At 47.1% G+C, this 6,276-nt stretch overlaps 1 protein-coding gene and 1 long non-coding RNA gene across 4 annotated transcripts in view; both read right to left on the bottom strand.

The window, feature by feature from the left end:
- SEMA3D (semaphorin 3D) overlaps nucleotides 1-6,057 on the bottom strand; it is a 133,068-nt gene extending 127,011 nt beyond the window's left edge. Inside the window, exon 1 of one of the 3 annotated variants that reach the window (XM_059847458.1) lies at nucleotides 6,038-6,057. The gene's annotated coding sequence lies outside the window, so the exon portion shown is untranslated. Of the gene's footprint in view, nucleotides 1-5,598; nucleotides 5,757-6,037 lie in introns of those variants that run through there. The other 2 variants (XM_059847456.1, XM_059847455.1) reach the window with 2 other exon arrangements.
- On the bottom strand, nucleotides 2,092-5,320 carry LOC132328132 (uncharacterized). Its single transcript, XR_009486698.1, has 2 exons — nucleotides 4,472-5,320; nucleotides 2,092-2,386 (listed from the first exon to the last, which is right to left on the bottom strand). It is a non-coding gene; the product is annotated as an uncharacterized LOC132328132 (long non-coding RNA).
- Nucleotides 6,058-6,276: the final 219 nt, after the last annotated feature.

Below are 6,276 nucleotides of genomic sequence, written 5' to 3' on the forward strand. Positions count from 1 at the left end.
GGAAATTGAGGATCTTCAAGGTCCCTTCCAACCCAAACCATTGAATGATTCTACGAGGTCTCACAGCCCCCTCCCAATGCTATTGAAACACAGCTAATAAATTAATAAAAGCCCCTCTGAATGAGAAAAGGCCCACTGCTTGTAACTAGTGACTATATAAACACAAGTACTAAATTTGTTCCTGTGTCTTCTCTGATTTCTATTGAACAAATGATGGACCTTCAAACGATCACTCTATTACCAGCACACAGTATAGTACCAGCTTTGAAGATTTATTTATGTTCTTCATAAAGGTTTTCAAGCACCTGCTTAAAAAAAGGAAATAAGGCATGAAATTAGGTAAAGGATTTTTTAAAGGTAACTTATATGCAGGTGGAACTTTTCTTTCACAAGGTGAGAGAATGGATATGAGAATGCTACATTCTGCAAAGCCACAGATTATGACAGTGCAGAGAACTTCACAGTTAGAGCTGTTCTTACTGTAAATCTTGGAGAAAAGGAACTGTACTTGTAACAGCCTATTACTACTTGTCATTGCCCTTTATTTTATTTCCCTCTCTCAAAGTGGAGCTCTCTGGGTACCCAAGGATGTTATGAGCATTTTTCCTTTATTACACTGTTCTGAAGCCTTTTAGTATAAGCCTCCATAAAACTTCCCATATATGCATTATAAAATTACAGGGAATAAGTTCCATATGAAAAATTCATCATATTTCTTCTTTCTATTTTTTAGCAGAAATTCTGACATTGAGCATGAGAGCAACAGACATTGTTTTAATTCTTCATTGTGGAAGGGGAAAAAAAACAACTTTTTGCTTTTGTTTAAGAAAGAATTTTTTACATACTCTCTTTGCAGTCTGCCTCTTGCAAAACCAAAAAAGGATTTTAGACAGACAAAAAGTAACCACAATTATATGGAGTGTGTCATTGATAAATTCCAGGGGAATACAACAGGCTAGGTAGGCACATACCATTAGATCTAGCTGTTCAAAATCTTAAAATTGTAGCCAAGATTAAGCTGGACTATTTGACCACACCAGCCCTCAAGACTGCACTTAATTTTTAAAAGGCTTGATCTCACTCTAGGCTTAGACTTGAAGCAAGTAACTCTTTCAAGAGAGCATTTTACACAGCAGCCTATCTTTAAACATGAGCTTAAGTCTCTTGAAGTCACTAAGTACAGATAGACTAAGAACAGGCCCAAGTCTTTCATTTTGTGACAGCCTCAGATTTGTATAATTTTAGTTAATCCTAGGATTTCTGTTCCCAGTGCATTTAGGCATGAGTTATGCTGACACAAGATGAGATCAGACTTGGTGCTGCAGTGTCTTCAGGAATTTTGGAAGAGGATGTTCCAGGAAAATTGGTAACTTCTCTTCTGCCCACCCCCTTGGAGAAAAAAAAATCAGAAAGCAGCAACAACCCAGCACGTCACTGGAGTATGTTTAGATGTTACAGAGGTTTTAGCCTCTCTTCTGCTGCTTGACGTCTGTTTCCTGCAAGTCTCCTGATTCTCTGACCAACTAAATTGGAAACAGTTTAATTATGGTTATTTATTTTGCTTTTAAACTGACCACATTATAAGACAAAGCTCATACAACTCTTCTGTTTATAGCAGCACAGGAAGAAAAATATGCAAAGATGTACAAAAAAGGTTAAGTGTTACTGAAAGCTGAGTAATAGACACAGTGTGAAATTCATGCAGTGCAGAATTACAGGTCTCCATGCACATATAAGCTCTAAAGCATGAATTTGTCTTTAGTCACATATGTTCTGAGCCATTTAGGATTTGTCCTGAAAAATTAAGTTTGAAAATAAATGTCTACAATGTCCTGTGCTGAGTCTGATGAGGGAAACTGTCAGGGAAACTCTCAGGTACCAACAGAGCTCTGAACATTAATCACATTTTCCAGTTACGTTGTGGGGAAGTGCAGTGACTTAGTTAAGGCCAGTATAATGTCCCAGGCCTAAACCACCACACCCATCACCCTGATAGTCAATTGAGTCAATGATTCAACCCAGATGGGAATCCAGGTTCTTCTTGGCTTTCTGTTATCTCTTCTGCCCATTAGGTTATGTGTCTTCCATAAGTTATTTTGCAGTTCCCATCAAAGGAAAATAAATCCACATGATGCTAAACGCTGCCTCCCAGCTGTAATGCAAAGTGGAATTTTGGACCACAGCACTGTTTCCTGACTCACCCTGGATCCCCTCCATGTGACGTTGGATCCATCTAGGCTGGGGAGAGCAGAATAGGAGGGCTGTGCTTTTATTTTTTTGCTTTTTTTCTTTTCTTCTATCACCCACTGTCAGATAACGCATGCATGTTCTCGCAGCATGTCTCCAGAACGTGGAAAAAGACCAACAATATCAGAGAGGGGCCTTTCTGAATACACAAGGCTAGAAAGAATAAGATAAAAGGGCTAACGATTTATACAGGGATTATTTAAATAATGACTCACTGCCATTGCTAAGTTTATAAAATATATAAAACCCAGACATAAATGTTGGGGCAGGGGGAAACTGTTGAGAAGTGTGACAGAGGTGCAGGACTATAAAAAAGTTAAAAATAGCACACCCACAGAGCAAAATTTCCTTCACACCTAAATACAGCCACTACACTTCAGGTCTCATGCACATGGCTGTACTGTGAGCCTCTCTGTTGCTTGTTTGCAGCTGGAGAGAACCCAGAAAGAAGGAAAACAAACACAGGGCACGTTCCCTGCGTCTACCTGATGCAATGACGTTCAGCACACACCTTTGGCTCTCTCCAGGGGTTAAAAACACAAAGGGCCAAGCACAGCGCCGGCAATCCCGCAGGCTGCCTTGCCAAGAGAGCGCGGTGGGAAAGCCTGCTTAACCAGCCCCAAAGGATTCCCTCATGGAGGAAACCTCAAAGAGCACAGAGGTGGCTCAGTGGCCAATTCCAGCTCCAGGGGTTTTAGCCAAAGAAATCCTGGCATGTGCTGGGAATTCAGCTGATTCCCAGCTGATGAATCAGCCTCTCTGGATCCACAGGTGACCGGTATGTCAGTGGCACACAGTGAAGTGACATCTGAGATCACAGCTGCTGGATTTTAACAGCAAAAAGAATGAGAGGAAAAGCAGAACAGGGATTAAAAAAGAATTCAGAAAGACATCATTATTTTGGCCACCCTGAGCTAACAGCAGGCTCACAGGGTGACTCCAATGTTTACGGCTTTCTGCCAGTTAAACTGTAAAGATCCTGACTGTGTGGGACATTCACTCCTCTGCTTTCCTGTGACATGGAAGAGAAGCTGAGCATATACATCCCTTCTGCTGGGATCAAAATAAGGACAGGTGCTGCTGGGAGCATTTCATCCTTTGCCTTTGCTTTTCAATATCTTGCTGTTTACATGGTTAGCTGCTTAATTATCATTACTTAATCTCTGAGTAATAAAGATGCAGCATCCTCAAACAATTTAAAGGGCTCTTCCCAATGAACAGCATCTAATTCCTTTTAACACTCTAGCTTAATTAAAACTTCCCCCCATCCCCCAGGGCCTTGTTTCATTTAATTGCAAAATCCCAGTAGAATGTCCAGGCTGCAGCACAATTTGTGAAATGAACACAGTGGTATCTGCAGTGAAAACATCACCTCTCAGAAAAAAAAAAAAAAAAACCCAAAACATTGGGGTAGAGTAAGATCAGAGTAAGCAGAGTAAGATCAGAGGAAGGTTGGTTGATGGCACAACCTGCAGTTGGGAAAGAAGCAGGCAGAGGCCAGTACTTGGGAGTGGGGTTAAAAAGAGGTATCAGTATTCTGGGGATCTGACTGTAGCTAGTACCAAGACAAAGCTGAGGGCAGGAATACAACTTGAAATTATATCTTTCTCACATGAATCACCTTACTTAGTACTACTGAGTGGCACTTCTCCCTTCTTGGGATTATTGTCCTGAAAGCACCTACCAGCTTTTGTAATAGAAGTCATTCTTGTATTTTCAGTCACAGCAGAGACTGGTGATGCTATTTCCATTTCTGGTTAAAGCACTCAAGGGCAGAGCCCACACACTGACTGCAGGAGACTTTGAATCACAGCACTTCTGCCTGGTCTAGAGCACAACTCTCAGTGCTTCAGCACTGCACCTAATGGGAGCCTGTTCTGCTGTCCACACCCTGAGAATCCCTGCTGGATCAATCCAGCCCTAAGGAGAGGGAAAGCAAATTTAGTTCCTGGATCTCAGGCTAGTCTGGATGTCCAAGCCAAAATAAAGTTCAACTAAAAGTGAAGCCAAGCTTCTCAGCCTGATCAAGGCGAAAATGCTTCAATTTATGAGACATCTCAGAGCAAGACTTGTCTTGGAAATTTTAAGAAAAAGAGGTGTGGCACCTGCAGAATTTGGGTATCTCTGCCTGACAATAGGTTTACAATTATGGATTAAAATACCCCAATTTCTCTTTAAAAGACTATTTAGATACCCAACTTTCACAGAAGACTTTGGCCCTTACACTTTGCAGGAGATGATGTGCTTTTCTGGATCAAGCCCATAATAACCTAAATAAAATAATTAGAAAGCAAAGATGAAAAATCACATCAATTATACTAATGAGGACTTGAAAAAAGGTATAGAGGTGGTGTGCCATTAGCATTAAACACCTCCAAAACACCGAAATCAAGTCTATTTACTTGTCCCCCAGACTTGCAAGTAAAAGAGAGAAACTGACATGATACAATTCTTCAAGTGCTTGCCTGCATCTTCCTGGCCTCTGTCAGAGACACAGGCACAGTGAGAACTGCTGCTTTCTCAGCTTCTGGTCCCATTTATCTCTATTATTCTTGGACAAGTTGCCCCAATTCAAATCAAAGTAAAGCTCTTTTTGAAGAAACATAGGTGGCTGCTCTGTGCTCCTGCAGCACAGTCACCGATTACCTAACGCGCTCAGGAATGTCTCCCTTCTACAAGCAACAGCTTTTATTTTCCAATATTCGCTGCAAAACAAGGAGCTTTCCCACCCTGGAAGTTCCTTCACAAAGTGAAGTGGAGGTGGTCCCTGTGAGCAGGCGAATGATCTCCTTTCGGCTGCACCCCGGCCAGCCAGGTGCTCTGCGCTCCCGGGGATGGGCGCGCTCAGCAGTCGCGCTCACGGCGATGCTGGAGGACTGCGTGGAAAGGAATAAATTCTGCCACCGCTCCGGCAAGCAACAGTTCTGCTGAGGAGCATGGGCTGAACATGCCCTGCTGCCTTCCCAGAGCCCGGAGCCACTTCTGCGGAGCAGGAGCAGGGGTGCCGGGGCTGAGCGCACCAACTCCTCTCCCATCTCACAGCCTCGCCGCCCCGCTCCCCAAAACTACTTCTTTCTCTCCCTTCACCCCCAAGCCCACCCCGGCAGAGCCTAGCCCTTTCCTAAGCCAGCCCCATCTCCCCGCTGACAGCGAGGCAGGTGGCCCGGGGGCCGCCAGGTGCCGGCACCGCTCCGCTCCTGCCGGGGCAGCCCCGGCGGCGCCCGGGGCAGAGGCGAGCGGAGCGTCCAGGACAGGCAGAGGGGACCGGGCACCTTCCCACACCGCCCCCACCCCTTCCCCGCGGCGCGGAAAGTGCCCGAGCGGCCGCGGAGCCGCGGGGCCGGCCGGTACCTGCCGGGGCCGGAGCGCGGCCGGAGCGCGGCGGGGCCGGGGCCGGGGCCGGCTGTCGGAGGCGTTGCGAGCGCGGCGGCTCCTCCCCGGCGGCGGCGGCAGCGGAGGGTCTCGCTCCTTCTGCGCCGAGTGTCAGACTTTCCCTCGGCCGCCCTCCCTCCATCCCGCCACCCCTTTCCACTCCCTCGCACGCACATGCACACCCCTCCAGCAAATGGGCTGCCGCCTGAGAGTGCGCCTGTGTGTCCGGGTGTCTGTCAGCCGCCGCAGGCACACACCCCTTGCTCGCTGCAGGTCCCGCTGCCGGCCCGCCGGACGGCGGCTCCCGAGCAGTGTCGGGGTGCGCACCCCAACACCGACCGCGGCAGCCGTGTGCCCCCCCCGAGCCCATGTGCCTGCCCTGGGCCACAGCCCTCTCCGGCAGGGCCCGATCACACACCTGCGAGCTCGCACAGGAGCATCCCGAGCTGTCTCTGGGATCGCCGTGAGCGGCTGCTGCTCCTCATCCACGTGGCTGAAGCAGCCTCAGGTCCGCTCACGGTGTTCCCATGGCACATTCCTTCTGGGACGGATGAGTAAACAAAGCCAGCTCGCCACACTCACGATATAAGTGGCCCGGAGCTCAGGGCTGGTGCGCATTTAAGAGTTTGCCTGTGTGCAGAACTGTAGCTGCCAGGG

Source organism: Haemorhous mexicanus, chromosome 5, assembly GCF_027477595.1.
Source record: "Haemorhous mexicanus isolate bHaeMex1 chromosome 5, bHaeMex1.pri, whole genome shotgun sequence".
Lineage (NCBI taxonomy): Eukaryota > Metazoa > Chordata > Aves > Passeriformes > Fringillidae > Haemorhous > Haemorhous mexicanus.